This window comes from Mixophyes fleayi, chromosome 3 (genome assembly GCF_038048845.1).
Source record: "Mixophyes fleayi isolate aMixFle1 chromosome 3, aMixFle1.hap1, whole genome shotgun sequence".
Lineage (NCBI taxonomy): Eukaryota > Metazoa > Chordata > Amphibia > Anura > Limnodynastidae > Mixophyes > Mixophyes fleayi.
In genome coordinates this window covers 124,514,713-124,533,778 of record NC_134404.1, presented here as the reverse complement: position 1 = coordinate 124,533,778, position 19,066 = coordinate 124,514,713, and the positions used below count along the sequence as shown (strand labels likewise).

The 19,066-nt window shown below is 40.0% G+C and overlaps 1 protein-coding gene across 4 annotated transcripts in view; it reads left to right on the top strand.

The window, feature by feature from the left end:
* Window positions 1-692: 692 nt before the first annotated feature.
* The window catches only part of IL1RAP (interleukin 1 receptor accessory protein), a 183,134-nt gene continuing 164,760 nt past the window's right edge, over window positions 693-19,066 (top strand). For 2 of the 4 annotated variants that reach the window (XM_075202295.1, XM_075202294.1), the window contains exon 1: window positions 693-1,107. The gene's annotated coding sequence lies outside the window, so the exon portion shown is untranslated. The remainder of the gene's footprint in view (window positions 1,108-19,066) is intronic. The other 2 variants (XM_075202296.1, XM_075202297.1) reach the window with 2 other exon arrangements.

The following is a 19,066-nucleotide window of genomic DNA, read 5'->3' as shown; positions in this document are numbered from 1 at the left end:
TGTGGTGATCAAGGATGGAGATTGTCAAAAAGGAAGGAGAGCAGGGCTGTGAATTTGCCCCCAAATAAATGTGTTAGGGGGCCCTACCATTCCTACTTATACCCTATTCTCACAGTTTTGCTAATTTAAGGGAAGGGTAGATATATGTACTGAGTCTGGGTGACTTCTCCTTTAAATGTAAAATTGCTGTCCCTGCAAATTCTCAGAGAAAAATGTCCTGATATTAAGTAATTGCAAACAATCCATTGTTGGTTGTGACACAAATGAGAACATGCAATACCGCATCACAGTTGTCTATATTTTGCATTCAGAGCAGATTGAAGGACAGTGGTGAGCTGCGGTTACCACATGTAAGAGGTATAACAATGCATGAGACAGCACAGCAATGTGGCATGATCAGTTTGAAAGTACAGGGTGGTCCAGAAGTGTGCAAACACCCTTTTAAAACAGAAATCAGCCAGGATATATTAATCCAGTGTCTACACATATGATCTGGATGTGGTGTGAAACTTTGCAGGGCTTGTTTCCCCCCACACCCAGATCATATGTGTAAACAATGGATTTCTATTTCCCTACTGCTTTAAAAGGGTGTCCCTGTCTCCGCACTTATGAACCACCCTGTATTATAAAACCAGTTGACATCACAAACTTGTATTTTACTTGCTGCGGGAAACCATGCGATTACACAATATCCTTTTCCTGGGTATTAGAGCCCTGATAGTGGATGAGTCACAGACGCTCACAGATTGCCTAAACCCGTCACTCACAAATCAGTAAAGCGAGCAGCTCCGGTTCTGCAGCCGCAGCCACCACCTACCGCCGAGCGCCGCCCCTAACCCGAAGCAGGGTGGAGAAATCCTTCGGTCCAGCCGTCAACTGGCTGGAACCAATCGCTAGATACGGAGGGAGGTGCTGCAGGAACGGGTAGAGAAGAGACAAGCAGAAATAAAAGTGTCATGGAAAGTGTCTGGATGACCCGCGGCAGGGCTGCGGCTGAGGTATCTGGCTGCTGCAGCATTGAGATCCAGGAGAGCAACACTACCTTACAGATCTGGAGTGTGTGCTGCTAGACGGAGTCCTAGGCTGGGGAGTGAGCTTCTGGCACAGGTAAGATGAAGACATGAGATACACAATGGGTAGTAGTGGAAGCACCTGAGATGGGAGCTGAGCGCACTTCAGAGTCCCTGCTGCCTGGACACATATTATGACTGAAGGAATTCTTCCAGAACTGGTGCTCTGCATGCTCGGAAGGTCAGACATATCAATAAGAAAGTGGTTTCTGTTCTGTGACGCTCTTCCCAGTGTGTGGTTCACATTTAAAAGATTAGTGTGAAGATACGAAACTTCTTTCTTATGGTTTGCGCGGCTGGCACTGCTGCACAGAGTAGGGCTGTTGCGTTGATTTAGATGCTCTCAGAATGTGCTACAGTGCTTGCCTGTGAGATACGCTTAACACCATGACACTGCCTTTTAGTCACTCTGAGAAGACATTTTTAACCTAAGATTGCCTTTTATTAAATTAGATTTTAGAAGCAGATGACATTGTGATGCCAAACTGTTCCCACTAGCAGGATGGATTTTACTGAGCAAGAGTCTGTTTTTATAATTAGATGCGATTGCTCTGTCCTGGATGAGACTTATTTACTGGCTGCTGATGATGACTAAGGTCCATAAAATGATGAAGATTGACCCTACTTGCTGTTGCTATTGAGTAATACTGGATAGGTCGGTTTTCCATCCTGTTCTTACAATATATAATTTTTGGTAATTGTGAGACACTCAGGCTGTGTGAAATGAGGAAATTCCAGGTATAGCAGTTTGTCACTACATCTTGCTTCACTGATTTATTTATTTATTTATTTTTATTTCCTAGTATTCACCTGTACCTATTGATCTCTCTGAATGTCATGGTTGTATAAAGCCATATGAACAGGCTACTAGTACATATTTTTGGGGTACATATATAATACACCCTCCTTTTCATCACTTCTTCAGTTATTGATGTATGAGAACATAGGCTTATGCACTACTGTCCTGCTGCCATATCTCAATGGGGTTCAGGTTTGGACTTTGAGTTAGCCGCTCCAAAACCATGATTCTTACCTGTTTTAGGCATTTTTTTGGTAGATTTGCTGGTGTGTGTAGGATTATTGTTCTGCTGGATCATCTAAACTCCATTTCCTCTATAATTATATGGTACTAAGAGGAGTTCACTGTGGACTCAATGAATGTGAGGCATCCAGGTCATGTGACTTCAAAACAACCCGAAATCGACATCCCATGATTGGTATTGGCTTTTTTTGGTGATTTGTTTGGTGTTTCTTGTTTAACATGGTTTATTTATTTAAGAGCATATAACTCCATTGTTCTAAAAGTCATGTGTTTTATTCAGATAACCTAAGGCATACAGTGTGTTTAAAAAAGAAATATAAAACAAAAATATTATATATTTGGGGGGGGGGGTGTAGATTCACCTGGAAACCTCCATGAAAGCAACAGTTTCAGTCTTTTTTTTTTTTTTTCTCATGAACTTTAACATTTTACTGTGTTGACAGAGGCCTATGGATACCTGGATGTATTGTTTGGGTTCTTTGCAATTTCACAGAGCATTATACAGTCTGTTCATTGAGTGAATTTGCTGGCAGGCCTACTCCAGAGGGGAATGAAAAATGTATTGTGTGCTCCATTTGTAAATAACTGTTCTCACTATAGAATGATGGACTTCCAATTTATTGGCAATAACCTTGTAACCCTTTCCAGACTGATGAGCAGCATCAGTTGCTTCACGGAGATCATTGCAGCTTCTACTTTTATATAGAAGTGGTGGCAATTCCTGGTGAACAAATAATGACGTGCTTTTAAGTATCATGACCTGGCTCAAATTACCTTCATTGCTATAAATGCACTTGTTAACAGAGTAATTTTGCTACTATAATGACTTGCAGATTGTTCACACGTGGCACCTAAATCTTGGCTTTATTTTTGTTGGTTAAATGATTTGGGTTATTTATCATGAGACTACATGTATTAAATTTTAGGTCTTAGTGAGGACCAGATAATTGTTCTGTATATCCTTATATGTAAAATGACTGATTTAAAAGAGGATGTACTTCTTTTTTTCACATGAATATCCTCATCATCGTGCTAGCGTTCCTTCGCTTATTTAGAAACTAACAGAGAGGACCGCAAGTCTTTGCTTAAAGCTGCTCATGCTCCAGGACCCTGCTTTCCTCTTGTAGCCTCTGCCAAAATATGAGGTGAGGATGAGCTGGAGGACCAATCCCGAAACCTGGGGCAAAAACAACTGAATGGAGCAGCCCCAGGCCCCCATCGAGGGGGAGGAGCATGATGGTAAAATTTTATAGTAGTTGATAGCGCAGCTTTAAATATCTTTCATGAAATTGTAAGTGTGGTGATTGGGCCATTGCCTTTAATGTCTGTCTGAGTTTGATGACTAGTCCTCCCCCCTTGCTCCACCATGTGTAACAGATATTCCCCATTACCGTAAAAGTGTTGACATTTTTCAAACAGAGGGGATCAAAGTAGAATTAATGTTTTAGTCCCAGATGTGTGTGATGATTATTGAAATGTTAGCATTACACATATCATGGTTGGTTTGTCACAGCTTCAGTTACTATCTCCCTAACAGATGGTATGTGTTGTCATATTGCTTAATACTAATATTTTATCACAATGTGTGTGCAGCTCTGGGTGCAGGGTATCTGGTTTACAGTGTCAGTTTGTTACTAGAGGGGCATGCAGTACATTGCAAATCAAACACACCCTGGGCGATTTATTGCAAAAGCTGTGCTAAGTGACTTGCCCAAGGTCGCCAACTCATTATAGCTGTGTGTGTGGGAGTGGAAGGGGTATTCACCTATGAATTGTGTTGCCCTGTGCGACTTAATGTAAAAATAAAATGGTAATGCTTGATCTATCCCTGTAGTTTAATGTGTTGACAAAGGACAACCTTCTTTTTATAGGAAACAAGATGGGAAAAATGAAGGGACTGGCAATGAAGCTTATTGCTGGGAGCTTTATTGGTAATGATATCTTGTAGCATTCAAAGCTTTGTTATGCTATAGTTTGAGGGAGTTCTGTGCAGTCAGAAAATATTTTTCTTATATTGAGATTTGTGTATTGTTTAATATATTGAATTAAGAAACAAATGGAAAGACAGAATATTTTGTTATGCCTGAATAACCATACATGCAACTCCAACTTTTGGATGTCATTTGTATACAATTTAGTAGCTGTACATCTTCCCTTCCTCTGTAAAATCTGTTTTTTCTTGAATTCTACATAATTGTATGTACAGTTTGATATATAGTAGATGTCTAAAAAAAAAACAACCCAAACAAAAAAAACTTAGTAAACTTTCCTTCGATGGAGCCTGTGAAGGTTTTTTGGAACTGAGGGATAAAAACAATGGAAGACAACTCACTATTTAAACTTGCAGTATACAGAGCAAACGGAATTTTTTCGTTCTTTAAGGATTATATCCACACAAGATTATTTTAATAATCTAAAGTTTATTACCATGCAAATTACATTGTAATATTCGCATTAAAATCTAAAATATAGCTTTAAATAAAACAGGTACTACACACATAGATAAAAAATTTGGGCTAGATCCGGATATTTGCTGCATGTGTGAAAGGACTGTGAGTCTAACAATCAACATATTGCTGAGTTATTGTTGGTCTACCAATATGTAGGTACCAGACAGACACTTGAACCATGATTTTCTGTCCAGGAAACCTCAGCATTCTAAAATGATCATGTGCTCAGTCAGGGTATCATGAAAGCGAATGGGGAACACAGTTTGACTGTCACTCGATTCTGCTGTCAAATTGCCATATACAGCGTTTTAACAGCAGAATCGCTTTGGTGTAACAGGGGAGTAATATTTCCCATTCACTTTCATGATACATTGAGCATATTATTGCTTTGGAACACTGCAAACAATTTAAAATATGCTACTTTCCTGTATGTGTGAAGATGAACCATTCTAGGGTTAGTGGCTTGTGGTTTTGTATATTGTGATGTCTGGTTGAGCTGTTTCTAAATGAAAGTAAAGCCGTGCTGTGTTTTTTATAAAACAAAAAATGAAAAGATAATAAAAAAAAAAAAAAAAGACTATAATAAAGTACATGTTTGTTTAATCCTCTGCTCACATCCCTTCCCAGCATGTAGCCAATAGGGCACATGCACAGACTAGCTCAGCATTTTGATTGGCTGTTTGCCATATGTAGACACGACTTGAGGATTAAGCAACTGGATATCTTCAGTCATTTATGGACCACTGTTTCCTTGATTAAAGATTTGAGATAAAAAAAAAAAAATGAAATGCAAGCCGGTCCTAGCCAAATCCTTAATAAGAAGTAATCACACAATGAACCTGCAGTATATTGAGAAGTATTTGGATGAGAACAAAGTGCACAGTCCTATTATGTGGTAGGTTTATTTTTCAATTCAAATGAAAGTGTTAAATATTTGGTGGTCTTGCATCTCAAAAGTAATGGTTAAAAAAAAGTTAATTTAATTAAGAATCTAAAGTGAACACTAATTGGTGAAATTTTCTTCTTAGTAAAAATAGTGATTTTTTAATTACTGTTCTTTGTTCAGTCATGCAGTTTTGAAGTCCATGTTCCTATGTGCCTTTTTGTGTGTGAACCGAATTTGTGATAGCACGAAAATTGAAGACGTCATAGAGTTCAGGCTGAAAATTGGATTACAAAAACCATCTTTATATCAGTGTTATTGCCTATTCGTCATTATATGGGAAAATTGCAATTTTTACCAGGTCTGCAATGGGAATGATAAAGAGATTCTCAGATTTATTTAAGATCAAGAATAAATTAAAGGACGTTATTATTACCCAGGTATAATTGTAAAGCAGAATGCACTCAATGAGCTGCTGAAGAAGGTGTATTATTTATTTTTACTTCTCATATCCCAGTCTAAAATGACACAACAACTATTTTTCAATTTGCTGTAAATTTAATGTTTTATATCTATGTTTCAAGTGGTTCTTTATGAGTAGTCGTGAAAGAACAAGAACTAAAATAACTGTAAAAGCGTAGAAGAATAAATAGGCTGTTTACTCCCTGATCAGAACTATAATAAATAAGTAGGGGACATAAGAGTCACAAAGTAACAGGAGACAATAATTCATACAGTAGCAGAAAAAAACCTGTATTGCACCAATACAGAGTATGAGAAAAGTGCCCCAGCAGTGCAATTTCAGACAACCTTTGGACAGCATGGTTTAAATCAATGTTGTACAATAGTTATACTGTATAGGATATTTTTAGGCTAGTGCAGCAGGATATGCAAAAAGTGTGTAATACTTTGAACACCGATTTAGTAAATTGAGCTGAACATTACTTATATGCAAATTACCCTTATAACCAAAGTTAATTCTGTGTCCATTAGTTCTTGTGTTTCTACACATGGGTCATTCAGACCTATACGCAGGCCAAAGCACATTTGTATATAATGTAGGTTCCAGGTGAGAGTTATGGTCCCCATCATGTAGCATGCATTTTTAATAGTTATTTGGCTTTTGGAATTTGGCAAGCCGTGCCTATAGGTCTATCAGCCCCATTGGTCTCTGCACCATAAATCCACCTTGCTTCATTGCTGTCTCTCCCCCAGTCCACACACCCAATAACCATAAGCCTTAAATCAAATACCTCCAGTTGTGAGCATTTCATATAAAAATTAATTTATAAGATTGTAACTATTAGTAGCATTTTATGTTAAGGCAACCTTAATTTTCGGTTTGGTAAATCTTTAATTCCTTCCTGGATTTCTGTTGCCAAAAAAAATGTGTTCTGTTCATTTCATCCACCATTCCTGTTTGATCTGTTGAACAAAAATCTGTGCGATCACATCAGCAGATATTTATAATCTCTACTTTGATTTATGTTAGATTAACATGTCTCTGTTTTGTTTGCTGCGCAAAAAGTTTATTTAGGATGGCGCATATTTGCACTTTTTTTTTTTTAGCATATGTTTGTAGCCATGCATTGCAAGGGATGATTTGTTATGTGTCTTCCTTTAGGATACTGCCTCCATTCATAGGAGAGCAGGGACTAACGTGCCAAAATTGTGGTGTGGGGGGAGGTGGGGGGGTGCAAACCTTTGCATATTATGATTGGAGGAGCTGGGCTTATCGGGGTTTTCTTTTCTGAACGTGAGCTTGGTGCAATAATGGGCCTTATTTTTTGTTTTCTTTTTTGTTGATATGTAAAGTGTTGTAGTGCTCTACAGCGCTGGACAATAGGGAGAAGCAGATCATGCATAAAACAGTGCCATAAAAGGTAGACGAAATGGGCCTGATTCATTAAGGAAAATAAGGCAAAAATGAGTATTTTCCTGGACAAAACCATGTTACAATGCAAGGGGTAAAAATTAGTTTATTATTTTGCACATAAAATACAAACTGGCTGTTTTTTCATGTAGCACACAATAATTGATAGCTTTATTTGTACACTGAAATTTAAATTTGATCTAGAATATGCCTTACTCCAACTATAAATCTGCCATCACATTTTAACTTTGCCTCCCTCTCCAATGCAAAATGGTTTTGCCAAGGTGCTTTACTTTCCTTAATGAAACAGGTCCAATAAGTGTAAATGTGAAAACAAAGGGTAAGAAGGGCCCTACTTGTGAGCGCTTACAGTCTAGGTTTTAGATGTCTGAAGGAGAATTTGAATAGTATTCTGTAGGATATGGTGATCCCAAGGGATTTACAGCGTGGAGGGGTGAGAAAGGAAAATCATCTTTTTTTTTTTTTCCTGGCATTTAGGATGGATTGAAGTGGGGATAGACTGGAGAGAGTATTGTCTCATAGAAGGTAGTTGAGCTGGTAGATCCATTATCTAATGGATACAAGTTTTGGTTGCATGTTTGATAAAAAGAGGGTGTATTCTAGCAATATTTTAAGGGCAAACTTGCCTTTACAAGCCATCGCCGCTTTAAATTTTAGCTGCAAAGTCGCCGATTTCCGGCGAGTTGAAAAAAATCGCAGCATAATACATTTAAGCCCCTGACTAAAATTGCAGGTGCTAGTAACAAACAATAGAAAACATATTCGGAGGGCTAAGAAGTGGAAATAAAAAAAAACTACAATACCCTGGTTGCTTAAGTGTGCATACCCTTTTATACTGGGGCTGTAGCTTCATTCAGAGTTAACCAATCACAAATTCAAAATCATGTTTATACGTAATTACCATATACCTGATATATGAAAGTGACTTTGATTATCCCAAAATAAAGATAATCTGTTCCTGTAGGATTTACTTGCAGTTGTCTTGGTTGCATCTTGCTTGGATTGCCATGCAAGGAAAGACAAAACACAGATTTCATTGATAACTTTCAACAGTCAGAAGAGGGTATAAAAGAATTTCAAAGGCATTGCATGTAACACTGCTAAGACTATCATCAATAAGAAACGTGACACCACATGGACATTGCCAAGATCAGGATGTCCCACCAAAGTTGATGACTGGACAAGGAGAAAAGTCGTCAGGGGGCTACCAATAGCCTATGACAACATAAAGGCAGGAATTTATGGCAGGAATTGGTCATTCCCTGCATGTGACAAGGGGGACAAAAAAGTACATTCAATCTAAAGTTTTGAAGAAAAAAACCAATACAAAAAAAATAACCATTCACTCATCCCAAACCATGTGGGAGAATATCTTATGGTCTGATGAGACCAAAGTTGAACTTTATTACCTAAAAGACATGTTTGGTGCAAAGACAACACCGCTAATCTCCCAAAGAACACAATGTCTAGGGGTAAATGTATGAAGCTGAGAATTTTCCGGCGAGTTTGAAATGTGGAGATGTTGCCTATAGCAACCAATAAGATTCTAGTTTTCATTTTGTAGAATGTGCTAAATAAATAACAGCTAGAATCTGATTGGTTTTTCAAACCCACCGGAAAATGCACAGCTTAATACATTTACCACCTACTGTGAACTGTTGTGGTGACAGCAAAATGCTTTAGGGCTACTTCTCTTCAGCTGGGACAGGGGACTGGGGTTGTAGTCAAGATAGAGGGTGTACTGAATAGCTTCAAATAAAACCTGCTGGCCTCTGTCAGAAAGCTGAAGATTTGTACACGTAATAGAGATCACCCATATATGTGGCATATATGTAATAGTTGGTATTTATGTGTCCTTACGATTTATTTTATGTCTAAAACTAAGCTTGAACAAGCAGAAGTATGGGACAAAATAAGGGCTGGGGTGTATTTGGTGCAGTGGTAGGGGAGGTGGTATTGCCCATAATAATCTGATTCTAATCCCCATTTTCTAGGGAATTTTGGAAAAATTAAACCTATTTCCTCTGCATCCTTGTTTATACCTATCCGATGTATTAGATCAGTACTTGGCACATTATTACATTTGGATTGTTGCATGAGACACCAAATGCTGTGATTAGAATTGGGCTAATCTGCTGTGATGTGATGTGATATAACATTCTACAAGTGCAATTTTATTACAGGATTGCAATTATCACAGGTGAGCACCCTCTAAATCTTTGCCAACTACACACTAGAAATTAATTGTATTGGTGTATATATTAAATTACACCTACACTGCCTAAAGCAGACTATCCTCCTAAACTTAGTTTGCAGACAAGAGGGGCATTTATCAGAGAAGCTGCTGTGAGACTAGCAGAGATACTGAGTGAGCTACAGAAGTTGCGGCTGCGATGAAGGATAATGTACATAGGTCAACAGCGTTTAAAGAATGCCACAAAAAGTGCCTTTATGGGAGGGTCGCAAGTAAGAATTTCTGTGTGACAAAATCATGTCCTTCCAAACAAAGAGAATAAAAATTGCCGTCTAGAAGATGCTACAGACATATGGCAGAAAATCATATGGTGTGATGAGAATAAAGTGAACCTCTTGGCTTAAATACTAAGGGTCAGTATGCTTCAAATTAAACACAGTGTGTCTGCCAGGTAACCCTATCCCCACAGTAAAATATGGAGGTGGCATAATGTTATGTATTTTTTTTTATTTTTTTTTTTTAAGTAAGCGGCAATCTTATAAGGATCAATGGGAAGATGAATAGTGCACATTACAGACAAATGCTGGACAAAAACCTGCTATCATCTGCCAAAAAGCTCAAGATAGGGAGGGAGTTTGTCTTTAATGGGGCTGTGATACAAAGCACACTGTAAGAACAACGCTGGAGTGAAAATTAAGAAAATAGTTGTCATTGAGTCCTGACCTTAATACCATTGAAATTCTATGAAACATCTTGTCCATTTCTGCTTCCCAACCTGACCTGGAAAATGGTTTTTAAAAATTTCTTTTAGCTACATTCAAAAACATTTTTTCAAGCAAGCATGTTCCAGAGTGGATGTGGTTTTAAACAGGGTGTGGTGGTTTATTCTTTTGTGGAACTACAGGTCCCAGCCAGACTTGGGTGTTAGGCTATGTTGGCACTTGTGGTTCTCCAAGTGCCAACATGCCCTGGATGCCATAGGTATGCTGGTGCTTGTAGTTATACAAGTATCAACATACCCACACTGTTTATGGCACCCTGGCTGGCTGGGACTTGTAGTCCCACAAAAGAAAATGGCGTCTGTTTATTTTTTTTACACTTTTATCGCCTTTTAGTACCCTACACCCACCGGCCTGGTGTGCAGGAAGAGGGCTAGTGCTTTCAGCACTGGGCTGGTTGCCCCTAGAGGGGAGGCTCGGTTGTTGTTTTTTTTTTTTTGGCGGACCCCACTCCCTAGGAAATCCAGCCCAGCGCTGAACAGCCTGGGGTTGGCTTGTCATTATGGCAGGGGGACCCCTGCTGGGTGTCCCCCTGCTATAGTGCCACCAACCCCGACTGGTTTGCCTAGTGCTGGTTAAGTAAAAATCGAGGGGACCCCACACAAAATTTTCCCACGATTTTCACGTAACCAGCATTAGGCTGGCAGCACTAGGGTTAATAGTGAATAGAGGGGGGGACCCCACCCATTTATTTTTTTTTTAAACTTTTTTCTATTTTTTTAGAGTTTTGACAGCTGCCGGTACCACTGGCTTTATGACATGCAATATAACAGTGATGTCCTTACTAAACAACAGCGTGTTGTATCTGGCGTGTTTGAGAGCAGTTCACAACTTCATACATATGAGATTTGTATAGCTAGACTGGCACAGTCGGGAGTTTTATCTCAATCAATTTTGGAAATGGCGCCTTTGACAGAAACACATCTCTGGCGATTTTACTTGAAATCTCAGGTTCATACATCTGCGAGTTTCAACACTCCCGAGAAAATCGCTGATTTTGAAAAATCGCACCTTGATACATTTACCCCCTGGTCTGTGTTGCATGTTTGTGAAAGACATGCAAGAAAATTAAGTGGTTAGAGACCATCTTTGAAGGGTCACCTGCTGACAAGGACAGGAGTACCTGGCCTGCAGAGGCTGGCTGGCAAATTTTTTCTTGGGGCGGGGGTGAGCAGTGCACACAGCACTGGCCCATAATCCATGATCAGCGACCAATCTCTTAAGGTGATTTTAGGGACCATAAATATGATGACAGCTCCACTTTAATTGTATTATGTAGCTGGCTGTATACCAGTGTATCCTCTGGCTGTCCAGCTATTTTGGGATGACAAATTCCAGCTTGCCCTCTGACAGAGCACGCAGTGCTTTATAGTACCACAACTCTGAAGTACCGGTGGCTCCGATAATAGTAAAGTGACATTGATTGAAGGGCCAACTAACCGTACAACATGTATTCTAGCCTATCTGCTTTGCTTCTGTAGTTTCTCTGGAGCAGAGCAGGGGAGCGGGTTACATCCATGTGGAAAGCTTGCAGTGCTATTCAAAGTAATATGCCATGTAATTACAAGCATGAAATAAACAAGGATTTGTGTTTTATAGCCGTATAATTTTGATAATATAAGCAAGCAATACCAAAATGGCCAGGGAGCTTGATTTTATTTTTGTTAAAAGCAATATAGATCCAGTTCCATAATACAGGAGTCTATTTATTATGAATACTCCCTTTGTGGTGGTTTGTTAGATTTGTTTTATTGCTGCGTATGCAGATGTGCACATGTCCCCAAGAAAAGCCTGATCCTGCTGTCCAGTGGACCCCCGATAGAAGGGGTCCATGGCATGCACTGGATTACGTACATGTAGAGGTGGGAACTCTTGTAATACTTGTAATGAATGTAGGTTTTTTTTTTTCTTCTCAAAGATAAGTTTTTTTTTTTTAATTTTTTTTATTCAGCCGCCATAGGGGTTAATCCAGTGGTTTCCAAACTTTTGCAGTTCGCGGCACCCTTAGAGTCTCCATAATTTTTTCAAGGCACCCCTCCAAAATAATTACAGAGCAGTCCTGTTTTAGAAGTACAAAAGTGGAAGCTGCTCAAATCAATTTATAGGCCATAACAGGTGCTTGAAAGGGTGGGGCTATCCTGCAAGGAACATACACACAACATTTTTTCCCCCAGCACACTGCTATAGCCAGCAACAGATCTGCCATTTCTACTGTAGATAAAAATGCAAAAGTCTTTGTTGCACACATTTGCAAATGTATGTTTAAGCCATCCTGCCACGCCAAGGCGCTTTAGAAGTAGTTGCGTCAAAAAAACGTAATAAGTATTTAGGTTAGGACAGAAATACTTATTTAGTTGTATGCAAAAATAATACACATAAATCCAAGGGAAAATAATATTTTTATATATTTTTTTTCTATTATATTTCTGTCAAAAAATAATTGACAGCTAACTCACACTGTGCCCTCCTTCATCTCCTCTCGCTCTGCCCCCTCTGCATCCATTCGCTCTGCCCCCTCTGCATCCTCTCGCTCTGCCCCCTCTGCATCCTCTCGCTCTGCCCCCTCTGCATCCTCTTGCTCTGCCCCCTCTGCATCCTCTCGCTCTGCCCCCTCTGCATCCTCTCGCTCTGCCCCCTCTCACGCTACCCCCTCTGCATCCTCTCACGCTGCATCCTCTCACGCTGCATTCACTCACACTGTCCCCTCTGTCGTCTCTCACGCTGCCTCTTCTGCCCTCTCTCACGCCACCCCCTCTGCCCTCTCACGCCGCCCCCTCTGCCCCTTCTCACGCTGCCCCCTCTGCCGCGGCCAGCCAAAGAAGGAAAAAGAAAAAACAACTTACCAATCCGCGTGGATTGGTAAGTTTTTTTTTGTTTTGTTTTTTTTCTCCTTTTCTGACAGTGCCGCAGCGCACACACTTTGGGAACCGCTGGGTTAATCATTAAAATACACTTTAAAAACCTACACCTCAAGCTGTTACCTACCTTCAAGCAGAGCCATAACGAGGGCGGTGTGACCACCCAGGGCACAAGGCCTTGTGGGGGCGCAACACCTGCCCATCCGTTACATATTCCATCCCCACCGGCAATCTAGTCCTGCGGTGCTGCCACCGCAGAACTATTTTGATAATTGAAGACAGCCAGAGCAAGGAGGAGGGTGCTGGCTTCCTGTTCCTGCAGCGTCCTGGCGTACAAATAATGACATCAGGATGCTGTCAGAACACAGGCGACGAGGAGCCGGCACAAAAGGAAGAAGGACACAGGAAAAAGATGGCAGAAAGAAGAGAAGCTCAGGTAAGTAAAATACTGCAGGGGCTGGTGAGAAGAGGGGGCTGGAGAGAATGGGGGGGGGGGTCTGGTGTGGAGGGTGTCTGGAGAGAAGGAGTGAGGGGGTCTGGTGTGGAGGGTGTCTGGAGAGAAGGAGTGAGGGGGTATGGTGATGAGGGTGTCTGGAGAGAAGGAGTGAGGGGGTCTGGTGTGGAGGGTGTCTGGAGAGAAGGAGTGAGGGGGTATGGTGATGAGGGTGTCTGGAGAGAAGGAGTGAGGAGGGTGTCTAGTGAGGGGAGGGGTCTTCTGAGAAGGGAGTCCGGAGGTGGGGTGGGGGTGGTGGTGGTGGTGGGGGGGTCTGGAGAGAATAGAGGGAGATGCAGGGGTTTAGAGTACATAAATATGTGATGCATACTATGACAATATACGTAATGTTAAAATTATTAACATTTCCATTTAATACAAATGCCTTTTTTTTATGTTGGGGCTTGTGAGAGTCTGTTTGTTAAATATGGAGGCTTTTAATTTTAATGTTGGGTATGGTGAGGAATAATTTGGTTTATTAAATGGGGATGCTATTAATTTAATGGTGGGGTCAATTATGTCTTCTTAATTAGATGCAAACTAATTTAATGTATGGGCTGATGAGTTGGGTATGTCTGTTTATTACATGGGAATGTTATTAATTTAATGTCGAGACTGGGGGAGGCTTATTTATTAAAACGTGGGTGCTGTTAATTTGATGTCGGAGTTTTATGGAGGGAAATGGATATTAACTGTAAATGCTAATAATTAAATTCGCTGATTGGGTGGAAGGAGGCCTATTTTTAAACAGAAAAAGCTTCTGATTTAATGTCTGTCTGGTTGTGGGGAGAGAGAGACCTAGATTCTTCACTCACTGCTCAACTTTCCAGGAGGTCAGTAATAACAATCTCTTTTCCAAACAGGTCCCTAATATTCCAAGATCTGTCTAAGCAGCAACGGAGCACAAGACACCAGCAGGCATTAAACTCCAGTGATGCTTAACCGCTGAGAGGCAGCATCTGCTCCCATAAGGTACATTGTGAGGAACTGGTGGGCACCAGTGTTCTGTTTAGCCCAGGGCACTAAAATGTCTAGTCTCAGCTCTGCCTGCAAGTTGTTGCATGACCCAATGTAGGAGCATATTTATCGAAGGACGAAAAGCCTTGTTTTTGTTCCATTTATAAATGAGTTGCGTTGTGGCCGAACATTGCGTACATGATGGTGACTGGCAAAGCAAGTGCTACATAACTCTTACTGCAATAGACCAGTATCATGGGGCTGCTGATTAATACTCAGCTGTCTCCTCAATAATGTTTGCTAAAAATATTTGCTTTTTAAAGTATCAATACACACACATTTTATGTATTTTGTTTGCTACCTGAACAGTTTCTTACTGACATGCAAGATAACACACCTAAAATAGCCGAATTGGCTTTGGTGCCTGTTGTGATAAATGATCCTTATAGGATTTTCCATTTGTGATATGTATCACATTTGTCCACTGAACAGTGAATTCAATTTGTGAATGGATCGTTCATAAAGATGAAACAATTTGAGCACGTGCATACATAGCGGAGACAAGCGATTATTAAAAATTCACCTATACCCAAACGTTGTCATGTTAAGCAAACGGAGATTGTCCATCGCTGTCCTTGAAAACACAAACTCTTACACCTAGAGTTTGTCTATAGTGGGTATTAAACATAGATGAGCAAGATGAAATACAAATAAATTACTAAGACATGAGTTCATGCTGCACGTCTGTAACTTATGAACTGAGGTAGTGGACACATTGGCTAGGCATACTATTGATGGCAGTACTTCATGTTTACCATACCTTCTAGCATTTAAACTGTTGAAGTTGAGACACTTTTTTTTTTTTTTTTTGCTTGCCGCCACAAAGCACCATGCAGTGGGTGTGTGGTCGCATCGAGCGGGAGTGTGCGTAGTGCTTCTGATGGGCCAAGCCACCCATCCCTACTTTCCATCCCTTACACTAATTTACTCTTGTCGTGGCCCAGGCAGGTCTGCTTTCTGGGAACGGTGGATGTGTCATCTCCTGAAACACAAATCTCTGGATGCCTTATGGCTGAAAGGTAGCAACTAGATCAAAGTATTTTCACTATTGGTGGGCGTATGCAGTGTCACAGTCCCAAGTCAGATCCGGGTTGGTTTTCTCTGCAGCTGGGCGAAGGGAGGACCCCTCAACTGCTGTCACTTTTACCAACCACTTTGGCTTCTCCCTGTGGATGGCTTTTCTTTGGTAACAAACGAATTGCAGCCATGTGGCAAGCCGGCACCATCTTGGATTTTTCCCAATGACCATCCTCTCCTCCTGTTGGAAATCACACAGTTTGAGGCAGCTGCCAATTACGTCCCCGCCCACACCTTTGAGACATATTTGTATCGTGCTATAAAGCAGTTTGAATGAAAGTTTTGGCTTATTGTAGGTAACCAGGCAGAATATTTGAATTAATTGAGCAAGAAATACCACACAATGAGACATAACCGCTATATATGGCTCTTGTATATAGCATATCTGGCCACATGTTCATTCCAAATGAATGAAACCAATGAAAGTTAGTTTTTTATTTTGTAACATACCCTGTATTTCATAGTAGATACATTAAACCGTTCTGCTAAATGATGGTGTGGATGAAGTAGAGGAGTTGCTGTAAATTGCTTGTTCTATAATTAAATTGACCGGAAAAACCTTCCCAAACCTAGTTCACAGACCAGTATGATCTAGCAGATGGTTTGATGCAACATTGTGGGTTCGATATAAAATCTGAATGCAACTTTAATGCAAATTGTGGTTTTTTTGCACGGAACTTGAGCGCAGTTCTGTCTGTGTTCAAAACCAAGCAGATCTCAAAATGTGTTTTGATTTGAATCTGGGTATAAGTACGCTCTGCCTAAATATTACTTGCCGTATGTTATCGGACATTCTGCGGTATATGCACAGGCGAATTTGAAATTTAAATTCACATCAGGGGGTAAATGTATCAATCTCCGGTTTTGTCAACTCACGGGAATTCGGCGAGATGACAACTTAAATTTAAAGCGGCGCTGCCTTGTAAAGGGAAACTTCCTTTTACAAGGCAGCGCCGCTTTAAATTTAAGCTGTCATCTCGCCGAACTCCCGCGAGTTGACAAAACCGGAGATTGATACATTTACCCCCAGAACTCTTACAAAAACTCTATATTCTCACATAAATGAACAACTCCTAACACTAATCATTAATAAAAATGTTGTTTTTTTTTACATTAAGAACATCTTGATTTATGTATTTAATGTGTATGGATTTGGAAGGTATTTTTATATTTTCTTACATACACATGTTCTGTGCTAGGTAGTGGCACGCAAAGACTATGCTGTGACAGTCTTCTCTATCAGTCGGCACTTACACATGCCCTGTAGTGGGTATTAATGATACAACTGAAACCAAGTGTACTTACAAGAATCTCAGGACTTGAATTGACCACGTCTGCGATGGAACTCCCTTGGCATGCTCTTACTGTACAAGACCTATGTTAATCCACCCCTTCCCCACCCCTTCCCTACTTCGTTCCACCCCTCGTAGGTTGTCTACATGTGTATTGCATTAATTGGTTTAAGGTCCGTTTATAGGCATCCACAGAGCTATTTCATGCAAGATATGGTTTGCAAATGAACTTTGGTCTGAACGTGAATTAGGCCTTGTGTTGCTAGATTTATAGTACTGTGTAAAAACTATTGTAGTTTGCATTGTTTAAGGTAATGTCAATTTTGTCCAATTTAAATATCTGTTTAAATGCCAGTTCGCAATAGGTGATTTCTTCTCGCCTGGAAGTCAGAATGCGGTTTCCTATATCTTTACATACTCTGTTGCACTTCAACACAGATATGCATGAACCTAAGCCATACAGCAGTTTACAATTTAATGCTTTGCAGCAGGAAGTGAACATAATTCTTCTACTGTGATAGAAAATCTTTGCTTTTTGAGTAAATTGAATCACTCCCACACAGAATTATTTAGTAGTGTATTACTTGGTCATTTTAACCTCTTGGGTGCTGACATCATCAGTGTGTACATTCCATTGGGCATTTAATACTGTGGTTGCAATGCTCTATTTTGTTTTGTTTTTTTAAACCATCCCTTTCATAACAGATTGGGTGATACATTACCCAGTAGTATGTGTAGAAACTTCAATGTAGGCTAATCGAAACCAGCCTCCATGTTCTGTGCTTTGAGCACCAACAAAGGATTCAACTTATACAGCAGGGAAAAGTGAATTTAGCATTTTGTTTAGCTGAGAGATCACTATCAAGAGATTCTACATTGTAACAGAAAATCTTCTAAGAAGGCCCTTGAATAAGTGCTGTCATACTATGTAGTTCTACCCTTTTTACTAGGGGCATCTTAATTTTTTTCTTTTTTCATTTGAGCACTGTCAATCCCTAAGCTTTGTGGGATAAACTTACTAAGTCTACTGATAAAGAGGAGCTTGCCATTCAAAAATGATGGAAAGCAGATGTAGTTATGGTTATAAGACATCTTTATTTTAAATGAAGAATAGATGTTTTCATTCTGTTCTGTATCAAATTCCAGCACCAGTACGTATGAGGGCTTTCTGAATAATGATGCAATGGTGTGATGTAACCCTTAGCAAACAATGGGATATCCACTTTTAGCAGTCTAGTCTAGACATGAGTAATGATAGATAACATCTGATTTGTTGTTATGGGTTACAAGACATGTGTCCTGCACTGTTTTATTAAATTATCCATGTAGTCTACATCTTCAAACAGTCTGGCATCCAAGGAAACAAATTGTTCTCCTTCATAAGCTATCTAATAGTGCATGTTTATTATGCCCACTGGAAGAGTGTGGCAGTCTTTGTTTTATTTCTACTCTTACTTCACCTAGTACCGTTTGCATGGTTTATATGTACAGTATATACTTATGTATAAAATTCAGTGCAGCCTCTGGCTGTATGCACAAAGGCAATCATTTATTCTGTTTTTTTAATGCTTTCCATTTTTGACAAGTGAACGGAGGAGAAACTGAAGCTCTCGGAGAAATCGTTAATCTATATGGCGAGACAATGGTATGGTGCACACAAGTTTCTTAGTAAGGTGAATGATGCATCAAGGAAGGGAGAAGATAAAGCATATTTTTCTATTCCCCATCCCTGTTCCGTCATATGCATTGGAAAGACCCCAGATCACACTGCAACACTGATCTCTCGGGAAGCTTCAGTCTTTCCTCTGTTTATCTATAAAGGATCATAATGGAGGTTAAATGGTATTTCCTAAATCCACCAGATGATCTGATCAGATAATGCCCCTATATCGGTATATCTTGCTAATTTAGCAACTCACACCTGTCCAATGACATGGACAATTAATTTTGGAAGCTGCTTTTGTCACAACAGCGAATCTTCAAACTGACCTTTAAAATAGTTTTTGTGACAGTTAAA